This window comes from Crocuta crocuta, unplaced genomic scaffold, assembly GCF_008692635.1.
Source record: "Crocuta crocuta isolate KB4526 unplaced genomic scaffold, BGI_CrCroc_1.0 scaffold26, whole genome shotgun sequence".
NCBI lineage: Eukaryota > Metazoa > Chordata > Mammalia > Carnivora > Hyaenidae > Crocuta > Crocuta crocuta.
The window spans coordinates 8,066,283-8,082,529 of NW_027532249.1; positions in this window are offsets into that span (position 1 = coordinate 8,066,283).

Here is a 16,247-nt window from a genome sequence, read left to right on the forward strand (position 1 = left end):
GGAGCCAGGAATGACCATGTGACTGTTTTTGCCAATAAAATATGAATGGAAATAACAAGTGCCACTTCCTTAAAAGGAAATGTCACCACACCAAATCTTCCTTTCTATCCTTTCTAAAAGCTGGAAAGCAAATATATTGCCCTATACAGCTTTGACTCAGAATGAAGACAACACCTTAAAACACAACCAGACAGGATAGAAGGATTCTTATTCTCTGGATGATTTCAAGAAGCAGAATTGTTCTCAACACCATTACATCAGTAGTTTGCCACCAATTTGGGTCACTAATGAAGAAAATACGATGTTACCTTTCTATCATGTTCTCCTATAATCTTTAGACTATTATGTGACAAAGAAATGTTTATATTAAGCTTCTTTGAACCAATATCTTTCAGAGCATCTTTGTTACACTACCTTATCCTATAGGATAGGATTCCAATAGATTAACTATTGGAAATATATTGTAAACTTACCAATATCTAACGTTCAGTTATAATATAATTTGGCTCATTCACGTATAGTCATTCACAGTAACTGCTCATTCACCTTACCAAGTTCCCATCCTAAGTAAAATTAGAGCAAGTCAGCCATGCAAATTAGCACAGAACTGGCAATTTACTAAATAGGTCCCTTGTGGTTTCAAAGAGTTAATATAGCTTCTAAAAGTACCTAACCAAGCCTGCTCAAAGTTTAAGTCCTGGAAGGACCTGGCTCATTATAAACTAGTACTTTGAAGATTTTGATAGTAGTTTTATAACATCCAGCTATTTGGATGAGAAGAACGAAGGAGTTCAAAGGCAATTGGTTGTTCAGTCTAGCAAGCATGAATTGAATAACCAAAATGCATATAGTACTGGCTTAGTACGTTTCACTTGATGGGATGAGAGCAGTTATTTTTTGGGAAAGGATTAAGAAATGGAGACTTTTGGGAAATAGTTGGTTGCCAAGGCCTAAAGTAACTAGGAGGTTTTGTGGAACACAGAGAATAATGGCTGTTAAGCAGGCATCTAGGAATACATGCTTTCCATCTTCATTCTTGAGTCGAAAGGAATACTTAAGGGGAGAATTCCAGAAAACCAGCTGGTGGAATTCCACTTTAGAGAAAGGTTTACTTGTCTTGCACAGTAATGGTACTTCTTTTTTATAGTGATAGCCTGGCTTAGGACATTTGATATCATCATGGCACATACCCCTAGTACAGTTGATTTGAGCTTCTCAGAGAAACTTCTAAAATGAAATAATTGATTTGAATTAATTTGTCAACTATTTCATATGCTCATATGAAATATATATTATTTATATATATATATATAAAATAATTCTGTGTGTGAGTGACAGTTTGCATTTCTGAAGTCTGTCATCCAATAATTCTATGAAAACAGAATGATTATATTGTCAAGTGATAAGTGTGGACATGCTGGCTGCTCTGATGAATATATAGAGACTGTGAGACTGGAATTTTAAATTGAGGAAGCTTCAGAAAAATCTGTTTATATAATTGGCATTACAGTATTTTTATACCAGTATCAAGCTGCTATCCACATAAAACAGATATAAGAATAAGATAGTTGCTCTGGATTTATAATTAATACAAGTATTACTTATCACCTTATGTTTAAAGTTGGAATTCAACCTCATGGATACTTTAAAGAATCATAATTTATAAAGATAAGTGGTTTATTATACAATAAGATCTATGTTCTCTGCCAAATAGCATACAGGAGAGGCAATAGTCTTTTGAATGCTAGTGTAACCCACATACTATCTGCCCTCTGGGAGGTTCTTAATATTGTTTTAAAAGGAGCATATATTTCAGAAAAGCGAATTTTGTAGTACCTCAAAGTATTTACCTCTTTAAGATGTCACAATATTATGAAATATGATTGTAGTATGATTCTGCACTGGTGCATTTTAGCTTTTGAATCCATATTAAAATCTATGATAAATAGAATTGGGTTACAGTTACAAGGGCTAATGACACGACTTCTTGAGTTCTTGTTTAAAAAAAAAACACATTATTTAGAAACAATTCACATGCACATACAATTCACCAGTTAAAGTATAAAACTTGGTGATTTTTGGTATATTTCCAGATATGTGCAATCATTACCACAGTCAGTTTTAGACCATCTCATCCCTTGTAGAAGAAACTTCATGCCTGTAGTTTCCACCCACCTAAATATCTGCCCTCTCTAACCTTAAGCAACCACTAATCAACATTCTGTCTGTATAGATTTCCCTGTTCAGGGCAGTTCATATGAATGGCTTTTGTAGTCAGCTGATTGCTTTTACTTGGCATGTTTTTGAGAGTCATCCATGTAGCATTTATCAGAACCTTATCCCTTTTTATGAAAAAAAAAGTTCTATTATATAGATGATCACATTTTGTGTATCTGTTGATGGACGCTTAGTTGTTTTCAGTTTTTGACTATCGTGAATAATGCTGTTATGAATGGCCATGTCCAAGTTTTTGGGTGGAAATATATTTTTCTTGGGTGGAAAAATACATTTCCCATCCCACCAATGAGGGTTCCAATTTCTCCACATTTTGCCCACACTTGCTATTATTCCTACTTTTTGAGTCTAGCTATCCTAGTGTGGTACAAAGTGGTATCTCATCATGGTTTTGATATACATTTCCCCAGTGACTAACAATGTTGGGCATCTTTCCATGTGCTTGTTGGCCATTTGTATTTATTCCTTGGAAAAGTGTCCAGTCAGATTCATTGTCCATTTTTCAGCTGGGTTGTGTTTGTATTTACCATGGAATTCTTTTAATTCCACCTGTTATTACATACTCCATGGATACACAGAGTGTCTTTCCCTTCACCAAAAAGGAGCTGGGCTGTTTTCTTCAAAGGCTGACGTCTTTTTAGAACATTTATTTCCATGTGGTAAACTTTGCCTTTTCTGGAGAGCATCAGAGATCTTTATTTCCTTCCTTAAGTCTCCATGACATGACTAAATAAACCTAACACAATTCTTTTCTGCACTAGTAGTTATAGTTTTCCAACCAGAACATCTTTATTGGTCCCTAGAGGACCAGCTAAAAGAGAATGACAATGAGTTGAAGACCTAGGTAAGCTTCTAAAGTGTTGACAAAATTTTAGTGGTTTTCTTTCACCTTCTTCCAATTCTAATGTATTTTTCATGGTAACCTCCACATGTTGCTTTGTATGTTATGGATTCAGGTCAGAAAACTGTTTCACAAACCTTGCAAGTTAATTTAATTATTGGTAAATATTAATTTTGTTGTGATTTGTGTGCATTTGGCATTTTAATAGGGATTCTCCTTTACTATAATGATATATTTTTCATGGAAATTTTATGAACTGAATAAATTACATCAATATGGAAGAGTAAAAAAATATGAGAATAGACAAAACCAACACTAATGATAGACTTAAACATACCATTTTAAGTTATTGAACAATAAGCAAAATGAAAATTAAAAAATGATAGAGATCCGAATAAAATCATAAGAATACAGTAGAATTGATAAACAATCAGAAGCTAGCTGTCAAGCAGTGAAAAGTCAAGAATAGTTCTTTTCATCAAGAATCTAAAAGATTATTACAATAATTTTGCTTTCCTGTTTAAAACCCACAAAAGCCTTCCCGTTGCTCTTATGAGAAAATTGCCAGTATTTCACAAGGTGTTAGAAGGAAACCTTGCACAGTCTGGACCAACATGGCTCCTTATACCTCACTTTCACCAAATGCTTCCTGAATTCTCTCAATTCCATCCATATTAGCCTTCATTCAAATCATATTGTAGTGCAAGACGGCCTTTCACATGAAAAGCCCATATGCATAATGCTTCTGAGAACACACGGTGAATTTACATTTGTATTGAATGGCATTAGGGCCAGAAACCTAGAAATAAATCCCACAGAGGCTCTCTTTCAAAATGCTCTCAAGGGAGTTACCTAACAGAATAATGACACTGGAACAAACAAGAAAAATTATGGCACCGATGCTGGTTTTGGCCCCAATCTAATCTGACCTCCAGTTAACTGAGCTAGAATATGCAGCGACTGGGCTAGTGAATTAATTGGCGTCCTTATTTCCTAAGGCAACACCCAGATCTTGATTGATCATACACCGAACAGTGCCAGGGAAGACAGAAAGCAGTGAGTGAGAGCGATTTAGCCTGTTATACCGAAAAGGTCACTCTAGGTCAGGCCAACATCTCAAACAAACAGGTGAAAAAGGAAAAAAAAAAAAAACCTGCCACAAAAAAGCACTAACAACGTCAAGCCATGAGACCCTGTCTTCTAGCAGAACAGTGCCTTCCTTGTCTTGAATGCCAACAAATCCACGGCAGTTTCTCATCCTGCCAGAAGTGAGAGCAAGATGTTGTTAGTGTTGATGGGGGAGCATGGGGCAAGCTGAGGGCAAAATACAGGCTAACAGCACTCCCCCCTGCCCTCCCCTCCACTGCAACCAGGTGTAACTTGTAATATTCCTTGGACATCCTGGCTACCCATGAACAAAGGAAAGGGGTTTAAGTGCTTGCCATGGTGATCTGGGAAATGAAGGCAAATGAAAAATTAAATTCCCTTATTGCCTACGGTTCATTGACAAGTCCTTGAAACCAGTAGAGTGACCTCCCTCTAGGATCTCAGCTGCCTTGATGATGACACTTTGCCAGAGACCAAAGAAAATCTTAGCTTAGTGTTATCCCAGCCTCGAGGATCCTGTAAGTCTACTTTAACATATGAGAATTTCTTTGGAAACTTCCTGTATCTCAACTCTCCCAAGATATATGCTGGCAATCATAGTCCAAGCTTATGCCCCCTGATATACATCTGAAGGGTCTCATGACTGAGATTTTACTAATTGGTAATAAGTGGTGTTTCCCTAGCAACAACTAGCCCCTCAAGGCTCTGGAAACCTCGCTTCGAAAATACCTTAGAGACTTACTCTATCCCTGACCCACTCCCAGCCTGGGGGTATATAATCAGTTACCTGTCACAACTCAAGGGGAGCTCTCTCTGCCCGTGAGTCATGTCCCCATGCTTTAAAAAAAAAAAAATCACCTTTTTGCACTAAAGACATCTTCAAGAATTCTTTCTTGGCCATCAGCTCTGGACTACCCCACCATCAGCCCAAAACTTCAGTGTTAGAGAATATATTTGAAAACTTGTCCGTGATGTCCACATTATTCCCTTTTATGAGATTACTTAAACCTTTCCAGTTTTAAAATAAATTAGTAGAATGGGCTCACGCTCAAAGGGATGGGTGGGGATGCAGAAAACCCACAATGAACAGAAAATGGAGGAAAGTCATAAAATTATTTTTTCCAAATAACATTAGGGCCTCAACCCAAGTTGACTTACATATAAATATGTTGGAACACTTAAGCAAAGGTACTTAAGTTATTTAGGGTTTTTAAATCCCTAGCAACCCAAGTAAAGCTTCTCAACTTATTTATTAATGATGAAATATACCAAATAGAGGTATTAAAGTTGGGGGCTTTAGTTCACACTGCACAGAAATAAACCTCAAGGGAAGAAATTGTTTCAAAATCTTTTAAATGCCTTAAAACTACTAGAAGAAATACACAATGTTATTAGAAGCATGGGATGGGGACCTATACCCCAAAACAGTTAACAGAGAAGGAAAAGGCAATAGAATTGAATACATGACAGTTTATACTTCTGTATGGACACATTGTTATAAATGACCTGAAAATAGAAGCTCAAGAAACTATTTACAATTTACATGACTGACCATGGATTTAAGAAAATACGTAAAGGGGGCGCCTGGGTGGCTTAGTCGGTTAAGCGTCCGACTTTCGCTTGGGTCATGATCTCGCGGTTCGTGGGTTCGAGCCCCGCGTCGGGCTCTGTGCTGACTGCCGGCTCAGAGCCTGGAGCCTGTTTCAGTCTGCGACTCCGTCTCTCTCCGACCCTCCCCTGCTCACGCTGTCTCTCTCTCTCTCCTAGAAATAAATAAAACATTAAAAAATAAAATGAAATACGTAAAGGAGCACTTGAGGTTCATGAAATTGAGCCCTGTGTCAGGCTCTGCGGTGCTTGGGATTCTCTCTCAGTCTCTCTCAATCTCTCTCTCTCAGTCTCTCTGCTCCTCTTCCACCAACGCTCTCTCCCTCTCTCAAAATAAGTAAATATTTAAAGTGAATAAATACACAAATAACTAAGGCCCAAATAGACAAACAGGTGTAGACAAATGTGAATTATGAACTTGGGGGAAATTATTTTTTGTAATACCTATAACTGATTGAAAATTAGGATGCATCTAAACATTAATAAGATAAAGAGTAAGCACCCAGTTTGACGAACAGATGAAGCTACTGTGGAAACAATCCACAAAGCTTTCATAAACACCTAAGAACATGTGTGCTAGATAAGAATGTGTTGAAAATAACACTAATTCAGATTTTCCCAGGCATTTCTCTTGTCTGTCTTCTCAAATAAATACAGGTCTACCACTATCCTCCCCTTTTAGATCCTCTGAACAATGTGCTAGAAAATGAAAAGGAAAAGGGGAAGGAGGAGGACATGGCCTGAGGAAAGATTTGGGTTGTTTCTCTGTAGTTTGTGGAGGAGACAGATTCATATCCAATTGTGATACATGAGAGAAAGGAGGAGTAGAGAAGCGAATTTTCTAACGTGTTATTAAGACTTGCCGAAAACCACTGGGGAGTTTATTTCTATTTTCCATTGGCTTCATACACTCCATTCTTTTCTGCAGTGCTCTTGGAGTAAACTGTATGGTTCACAGCATTATAAGATTTACACAAAACCTGATAGACATGGAATGACTATTTGCATAAAGACGTGATGCCCTCCAAAAGGAAGGAGGGAGAGAGGGAGGGAAGGACCAAATGCTTTTTGTTATTTCTGGACGGATATATGATAACTGATGCTTTTTTCTTTTAGTTTTTCTCCTGTCTTTTAGAAATGATATATTTATTTTTTGTTATCCTCTCCTCGAAAACATATTTTATAATGTTTAAGACATTTTACAAGTTGGCTATACTATTATTAAGGGTGGCATTGCCTTAGTGTCCTTTTTAAAGGAGTTATTTTTAGGACAACAGAAACGTCCAAATAGCAGAGGATCGATGTACAGGGTTTTAAAACAAATTTAATATTTTCATAAAATTAATGATTAATCTGTATGATTCATATCCCACTTCTTTTAGCTTTACGATATTAAAAAGGTTATTTCCTAAATTTAGGATATTTAGGAAATAAAAAATTGTATTTTGTAAAAATAAGAATGTTGACAAATATTAAAACCTTTGAAAAGACTAAAGGGAAAAAGGGACATATTTTCATAGGCAGGTTTCTAAATATATTATTGAGTTTTGATTTAATGTTTTCTAAGTCAATATAAACCTTTTTCACTATAACTACATGTCTTTTCACTTTCCTCACAGCAGTATGTTAAACGTCAACAATGAAGAAGTGAGCGTGCCTCCTAGACCTTGATGGGGTCTGTTCTCGCCCTGGTACGCTGAAGGTCTGGGCACCAATAATGTTCTACATGTCTGCTTCTGACTTTCAGTCCTCAGAGCAAGTAGGGATGTATACTAAAGATGCTGCCTCAGAGAACAAAACAGAACACAGAAAAGAAATGGAATGCGTACTAGAAACACAAAAGCTATCCTTGTGCTAAATGTGGGCAATTTATCATTAGTCCAGATTAGTAGATGAGCTAAGACTATATCCAGTTCTATGAGCAATAATACGCTTCCAAGTTTTTTAAGTCGGCAGATTTTTCTAAGGCCTACTAAAGGAAAGTTGGCAAAAATCCCAGCTCTCTTAGCAGCCATGCAAAAGCATCATATTTTAAAAGTCAGAAACAGATCTCTGTATGAATTTTAGCCTCACACAGGCTAGCATAGCAGAATCATTATTTTAAAACCTACAGGGTTTCTGCCCATTTGCAAGATTTCACAAATGCTTTGTGCAAGAAGGAGGTAGTGAAATATCGATGACAATTTCTATATATAGTAGGTATTGGAGAGGACTGAAATTTTAAAAAAATCAGTGGAGTTTGGATGCAAGAGTGAAACTATGAAGAAGTCACAAAATCCCTTAAATCTCATTTTGTAGATGAGACACAAGTTACCTATTACCTGTGATGGTTCTGGAATTTTCAGTGTCAGACTCTAAATTGTATACTGTGTAGCACTCAGTGTTAGGTGGATGAATATATAGTATTTTACATTATGTTACCTGGCGTAACTTTATAATAAGATCATTTGCTTCATATTTCAGATATTAGTGGAAGCTCTTAGAAAAAACTTATTCTGCTTGGCAATAATCCGTCAAATAGATTATCTGGGGCAAGTGGCTCAAGTCTGGATTCTGTAGAATAGGAAATGCTGTATGCTGACTATACTTTTGGGTACTTAAGATGCACATTCGCATGTCAGTGGCTTTCAGAAATCCTACAGTAGAAGGACCCTTGGGTGGCTCAGTCTGTTAAACATCTGACTCTTAGTTTTGGCTCAGGTCGTGATCTCACAGCTTGTGGGTTTGAGCCCTGTGTCAGGCTCCGCACTGGCAGTGTGGAGCCTGCTTGGGATTCTCTCTCCCTCTGCTTCTCTCTCTGCCCCTCCCCTTCTCAAAATAAATACAGAAACTTAAAAAAATTGTGTAGTAGATACATCTTTTAACTCTGCTTACCTCACTGTTTCCTAAGATTGACTTGACTATTGTTTTAATCAGTTCAGGCTGCTAGAACAACATGCCATAGACTGGGGGTTTTGTAAACATCAGACATGTATTTCTCACAGTTCTGAAGGCTGAATGTCTGAGCTCAGGGTGCCAGCACAGTCAGGTGCTTATGAGGACCTTCTTCCAGGTTGCACACTGCCAATTTTTTGTTGTCTCTCCCTCAGATGGTGGAGACAGACTGTGAGCTGGAACACTAATGCCATTCATGAAGGCTCTACCCTTCCCTATGACTAAATTATCTCCCAAAGACTCCACCTCCAAATACTATCATATTGGGGACTGAATTTCAACATAATGAGTTTTGGGGACACACACATTCAGTCCATAACAACTATGAAATCTTTGTTTTTTTCATACAAAACACTATCATTTCCATCAGTTTGTATTCTTAAAAACACTCTTAAAAAATCAGATCAAGGGAAATGCCCTGATTAGAAAGTCAAATTGTCTTGACATTGGCTGACTACCATCTTTAAAATACTTAAAAATAAACCAGTGATTCAGGATCCAGCATGGTATTGTGATAGATGATCTCCCACAGCTGACCCAAGAGTTAATTAGTATACACAAAAATGCAGAGCCTCAATTGTCAGGGCTCAAAATACACATTCTGTTCTCTTATCTATTAGAACAAAGAACATAAGCAGAGACCCTAATGCTACTTCTTGAAAGATGTCAAGAAGTGATGAAAATTATTCATCCGTGAGCCAATTTGTGAATGCTAGAAACCATTTCCAGACTCTATGTTAAAAGAGAAATGGAAAACTAAATCAAAGGGATGGAGTAGACAACTGAATCAAATCTGTTGTCTATAGTCTATCACAAATGCTCTTTCCTAAGGCAAAATAGGATGTTTCACTGGCTGTGGGCTTAATAGGGAAATGTGGATAAAGTTCATTCAATGAAATGTCATAGGATAAAATAATCTGAGAGGATATTTAGAGAAATTTTTTTTTAAATGCAGAGTCACTTTGCTTAAGATTGCAAATTTTCCAATGCCTGGTGGAAGAGGAAAAAAAATAAAGAAATGTGAAACTTACATGTGTTAGACTAAAAATCATACGTTTCTTCATATAATTTTTCCATTTTTGTCCCAATTATTTATTGCTCTATTTTTATTTATTTTTTAAGTGTCAGGCTGTATTGGTCAAGATTGAGCCAGAGAATCAGAACCAGTGGGAGATACATATTAGATTCATTGTAAGGAGTTGGCTTATGAGTTTTGAGAGGCTGGACAGGCATGACACGAGTCTGTATGGAAGGATATAAAGGCTTGAAGAAGGGTAGGCTGGAATTCACAGACAGAAGTAGAAGCTGCCATCATCCACAGGTAGAGTTTCTACTTTATCAGAAAGCCTGAATCTCCCTTAATCCCTTTCAAGTGATTGAATCAGACCTACCCAGTTTATCTAAAATAATCTCCCTTACTAAAAGTCAACTGATTACAGACTTGTTATATCTTCAAAACACCTTAGAACAACACCTGTATTAAGTGTTTGATTGAACAACTGGGATAAAAGCTTAGTCTAGTCAACGCATAAAACTGACCATCACAGAGACATATGAATTCATAGATGTATCATAATTTTAAAAAATGATTCATGACTCTGAAAATAGACTAGATGTGCTTTTACCAACCAACCACACATACATCAATCACACATTTGTTAGGATTAGGTTCTTTTTTTCAAAGATATTTTATTGCTCTTTCACATAAAAGCAGTCTGGAGATATACTATCCAGGACTGGTACGGTGGCTCTTCCGTTTCACCAGTGATTTACGGTACTATTTTTTCACGTACCTTTCTAGTCTACTCTCTTTAGAAGGTCTCATCCATTATCAAGGTTAACTCACAGTCCAAGAAAAATTCGGGAACTCAATCCTTGATTTTTGTTCTCTCAGCAACAAAAAGGACAAAAGAGAGAAAGGCTGTCTGCCTCCCCTTTAAAAGAACCCGGAAGTCTCCCATGTCTGCTGAAGCCTCATTTGTCAGGATTTGATCACATGGCTGTGAGGTCAATAGGGTAGGGAAGGTATCTCTGGTTCCAGCAAACCGTGTCCCTGGCTAAAATTTGGGGGTCCGTCACCAAGAAGCAAAAGGAAAATGGTTGTTCTAGTACATGACTAGTGTCCTTTGTATCACAAAGTAGCTTTAAAATCCTTGAGAACATTTAGCCTTGCATTGTTATCTTAGTATAGCCTCTTCGAGATGGATTTTGAAGAGTGGGTTGAGTAGGCATTATAGACATATTTATCAAGTATACTTGTGGGTTTTGTTTAAAGTTTATACTTGTGTTTTTTACTACCTATTTCAGGCTTTGCTTAGGTTAGCAACTTCTGCCTCTTTTCCTTTTTTTTTTTTTTTCTTTTTTCTTTTTTGAAAGTGAAGGAGTGTGCATGCACCCAAACAGGGGAGGGGCAGAGGGAAAGGGAGGTAGAGACTACTCTTAAGCAAGCCCTATGCTCAGCTTGAAGCCTGATGCATGGCTCCACCTCAGGACCGTTGGGATCATGACCTAAGTTGAAATCAGGAGTTGACGCTTAACTGACGGAGCCACCCAGGCACCCCATGCCACTTTTCCATTTTTAACACGTACCATTCTATCCAAAATGTCCAACTTAACTTCGAAACCCTGGTTTGGAAATAGTTTCAGGATCTATGACCGACTTGTTTGGAATTGGTATCAAGTTAGTTGGTCTCCGATTTTGTGCCAATTCTGGCAACTGAGATTTTGTCTTGCTCACCAAAGTTATCACCATATGACCAGTTTTAGCCAATTAATTTGTATGTGTGTGTTTCTGTTTTTATGTTTCTCTGTCACACGTATCTTAGATTCTGTGTTAGATGAGGAGGGGGTGGTCCTGCCTGGCTTTTACCAGTATGACCTTAGGCTTTGATATGCTTCTGATAATGTTACTGATGTAAATAGAAATGTTTTTTTGCCAGTTTTGATTTCTGAAAATGATTTGAAGGACTGCATTCTACAATATTTACCTTCTCCCTTTCTCATCAGTTACCCATATTGAAATTTCTTTCTTTAAATATTGATATAAAATTATTACTCCTCTGTTCAATAAAGGAGGCTTAAACATGTGAATCTCAGAAGTGTGTCATGTAGTGAGTGGCAGTGTTTTAAAGAGGACCATAATTTGCATCATCAAACTTGAAATGACTTTTCAGGGAGGGGTAAACAGAAATATACAGTTGTATTTGTAAGAAGAAATGCCTCATTTGTTCATTACTAATTTCTTTGACTAATATTAAAGTGCCTTGATTGTTCAATAATGAAGTTGAATACCTTTTGCTTATTGCAGTAGTTTGTAATCATTTGCAAGGTCGCTGAGTAATAATTTCATTATTGTTGGGAGGAGATGAGTCTATTAGGAAACAGTGATTGCCAACTGTGTATTCCTTATAGCAGCATGGAAAGAGAGTTATGATACCAATCACTGTTTGCCATGAAACACTAGTCTTTAATTGGTGATACCAGAGTACAATAACAGCTAGCAGAGAACTGCTTAAAGGTATATTTTTCCCCCCAGATAGTCATAAAGGGACCATTGTCTTCCTATAGTCTAAATAGCACCTAGGCCTGCATTTTGTATTCTCTACAGTTTTGAGTATTTTTGTTTCCTCCCTTTGTTTTGGCCTCGTCCTTCTGTGGCATAACCTTTTGAGGAAAAAAAATACTATGAAATTATCATATATTTCATTCTGTTTATCATATGTAAGCAATTCAGAAATTTAGACCACCATTTGGTTTCTCGGTTGTTGGAGATTTCCCCCCCTTTATTCAAAAAGTGGATAAGTGATTTTGGCTTAGAAATGTGGAGAGCAACACTCCCACTTGATGACAAAAGAAAATCTGGACAAACTACAAATTAATGAATTTTCTTAAGTCCATCAGAGAACTCCAAAGGATATACATTGTATGATACCATTTGTATGACATTCTCAAAAAAGCAAAACTATAGAGATGGCAAATAGATGTGTGGTTACTAAGGGTTGAGGTTTGGTGTATCAGGTGAACAGGGTGCAGAGAGACTGAAGGGAAATTTTCTTTTAAGTTTCTGTTTAAATTCTGTTTAGTTAACATACAGTGTAATTAGCCTCAGGTATACAATTTAGTGACTCAACACTTCCATACATCACCCAGTGCTCATCACGACAAGCACAGTCCTTAATCCCCATCACCTAGTGAACACATCCACCCCTCTGGTAACCATCAGTTGGTTTTTTATAGTTAAGAGTCTGTTTCTTGGTTTGCCTCTTTCTCTTTTTTCTTCCTATGCTCAATTGTTTTGTTTCCTAAATTCACATATGAATGGAATCATTGCAGAGGGGAGATTTTAAGATGATAGAAGTAGGAACCAACTATTCTCTTAGTTTGCTCAAGACTGTCCCAATTTTAAAACCAAAAGTCCTGTGTACTAGGAATTGCTCTTACTTTCAGACAAACCAGGATTACTGGTGACTCTCGCAGGAAGTACTCTGTATGATACTGGCTTGGTAAATACTTGGCTCTATGTCTGTTATAACCAAAAGGTTAATTTTCGATATGAAAGCTTCTTTTTTAAAATACTCAGCTAATATCTCTGGATCCCAGGGCTGTGACAAATCTAACTGTATTGAAAATGAAGAGAACTAGATCAAAAATTGGAATCTAAGCACAAGAGTAAAAATAAAAAGCAGATATATGGAGTTTTAAGGAGCACATGATAGGAATCTACAGATATTTGCAGGGCTATCATGGGACACAATGGATTGAACAGGTTCATTTTTAGCACCATGGTGTAACTGATAATCCTACCTTTGTACAAGACACAACCTGAACAATTGTGTTCCATGGCTCTGCCTAATTAAGTTTAATCATTAAATATCTTGAGATCTTATTTTCCTTACTCATAAAAGGAAGAAGTCACAATAATTCCTATTGTAATTATTTGTTGAGATTACGAGCTCTGAAGTTGATCATTACTGTACTCAAATAACCGGCTCCAAAACTCTTTCTCTACGACTTTGGTTAAGTTCTTCAACTTATCTGTGCTTGGGGTTTCTCTTAGAATAATAAGTTTAATGGCATCTACCTCCAAAGCTGAGATAAAGTTAAAATGAGATTACATATTAGCTGACAAATAGTGAAAACAGACATTATATCTGATATGCTTCACATGGCTTGCTGGCATTCTCATTTTGTCTTTCTAGTTTTTAGACTTATGCAATAGAGAAGACTATAAGATCTAAAATACCAAAATGGACTCTCTTTTCTGTTTAAAAGAGAAAATCAGGATTGCAATTCTTGTAAATTTAACTTTATCACCTACATAAAAGAGTGGAATTGACAAGAACATAGAAGAATATTACAGGCAGGAAATAGTTACATAACAGAAAAACAGATAACAAAGAACTGAGTGATTTTCTTTTGTGTGACATTGAGTCAGACCCTTTTTACCATGAGCTTAGACACTCTTGTATTAAACACACAGCAGAATTAAAGGGCTGAAATGCTTCTTTCTACTCTACTGCTGTAAATCTACAGACAGCTACCACAGAGAGCTGTGCAACTGGTAAGACAGTAAGCAAGGACTTGTAGTTTCTGGGTCAGATGTAAGGAGCCTGGAAGCTTCTACCCCATTCTAACAAGTAAAAACCTGAACAAACTGAAAAAAATCAACATCTCTTGTCAGATTCTTAAGGGAAGGGAACATATAGGACAACAAACTGAAAAATCAACAACTCCTCTGGGATTCTCAAGAGAGGGAAAGCGTAGGACAAACCACTGACCCCCAAATTGTAGAGACGGGTGAGTATAGTTTACTGCCACTTACCAGAGCACAGACTCCTGAGTAGAAGCTTTCTGAGACCGGTGCTGGGGTAGGAAAACCCACCATACTTGATGGATTCCTGGAGCCTCAGTGTGGACAGCTATCAGAGTTAAAAACTCTAGTGGAATTCAGCCTTCAGAGGCTCTGCATGACTGAGATTTAGCTTCAGGAACTCCATTAGGCTTGCACAGTAAATATCACAGTCAAATACCATCTTGCACCTGGCAGAGCAAGAGGAAAAGGAACCATTTTAAACCATTCTGAACAGAGCACTTATTAACAAGGCTTTCCGGCAGGAGTAACTGGTGACTGAGAGCCTAAACTGCTGAGGTTCTATCAGATCCCGACGGACCTAGGAAGGAAAATACCCAGCTCCAGCCCCCAACTAGCCGTTTTGTCACATCTAACTAAGGGAGGAGAAAAACCCAACTATGAAATACTTGTGAAGTTCACCCTCCAGAGGCCACAGGCCCACTGAAAGACTGAAACCCGATCACAGGAGTATAGAACACTTCGGCTCTCCCTGCACTCACCACCACAGGACTAAAGGCCACATTATAGCAGTTCCTTTCACTGAGTACATTATATCTGCCTATCAGGGAAAAAATGACAACACCACGTGGAGCAAGTGTCAGAACCAGGCACGGCGGTGATGGTGGAAGGGTCATACAGAGAATTTAAAAGAACACAATTAAAATGCTAAGGACCGTATTGGATAAAGCAGCATTCAGGAAGAGATGGGCGATGGAGAGGGAGAGGTGGAAATCCTAAGGTCTAAAAAACACAGTAACAGAAATGAAGCATGCTTGTAATGGGCTTATTTGACAGGCTAGACATGGCTGAAGAAAAAAAGAAATGACCAGAGGGATAGATCAATGGAATGTCTGGAAACCAAAAAGCAGAGAGTGAAGTAAACAACAATATCCAAGACTCTGGGACAACTACAAAGGGAGTAGCATATGCATAACGGGGATACTGTAAGGAGATAAAAGAAAAAAAAAGGAACAGAAGAAATGTTTGAAAGAGTAACGACTGAAAATTTCCCCAAATTAATGTCAGATATCAAACCACAGATTCAAGATGTTCAGAGAACACCAGGGAGGATAAATGCCCAAAACAGACAAACAGACAAACCTGAATCTTGGCCAATCATTTTCAAACTACAGAGAATCAAAGGAAAGAGAAAAATCCTGAAGGAACACAGAGGGGGAAAAAAGCACCTTGCCTGTAAAGGAACAAAGATAATTACATTTGACTTCTCCTCAGAAATCATGTAATAAAAGCATGGAATGAAATACTTACAGTGTTTAGAGAAAAAATTCACCAACCTAGAATTCTGTAAAATTATTCTTCAGAAGTAAGGAAGGAATAAAGACTTTTTCAGACATACAAAAATTGACAGAATTTGCTGCCCATAGTTTTTCCTTGCAAATTGTTCTTAAAAGAAGTTATTTAGAGAGGAGAAAAATAATATAGGTCAGAAGCTCATATCTATGTAAAGTAAGGGAGAACACTATGGAAGAAATAGTAAAAAAAACTCATTTTGAAAAATTTAATATATTTCAAAATCATGATACCAATAATGTATTTGATTATGATTATATATTTGCTTATTTATGCCTATATACAGGTGAAATCAATAACAGTAATGATACAAGGAGTGGAAGAAAGGAATTGGGGTTATTTTGTTATATAAGCTGTAAT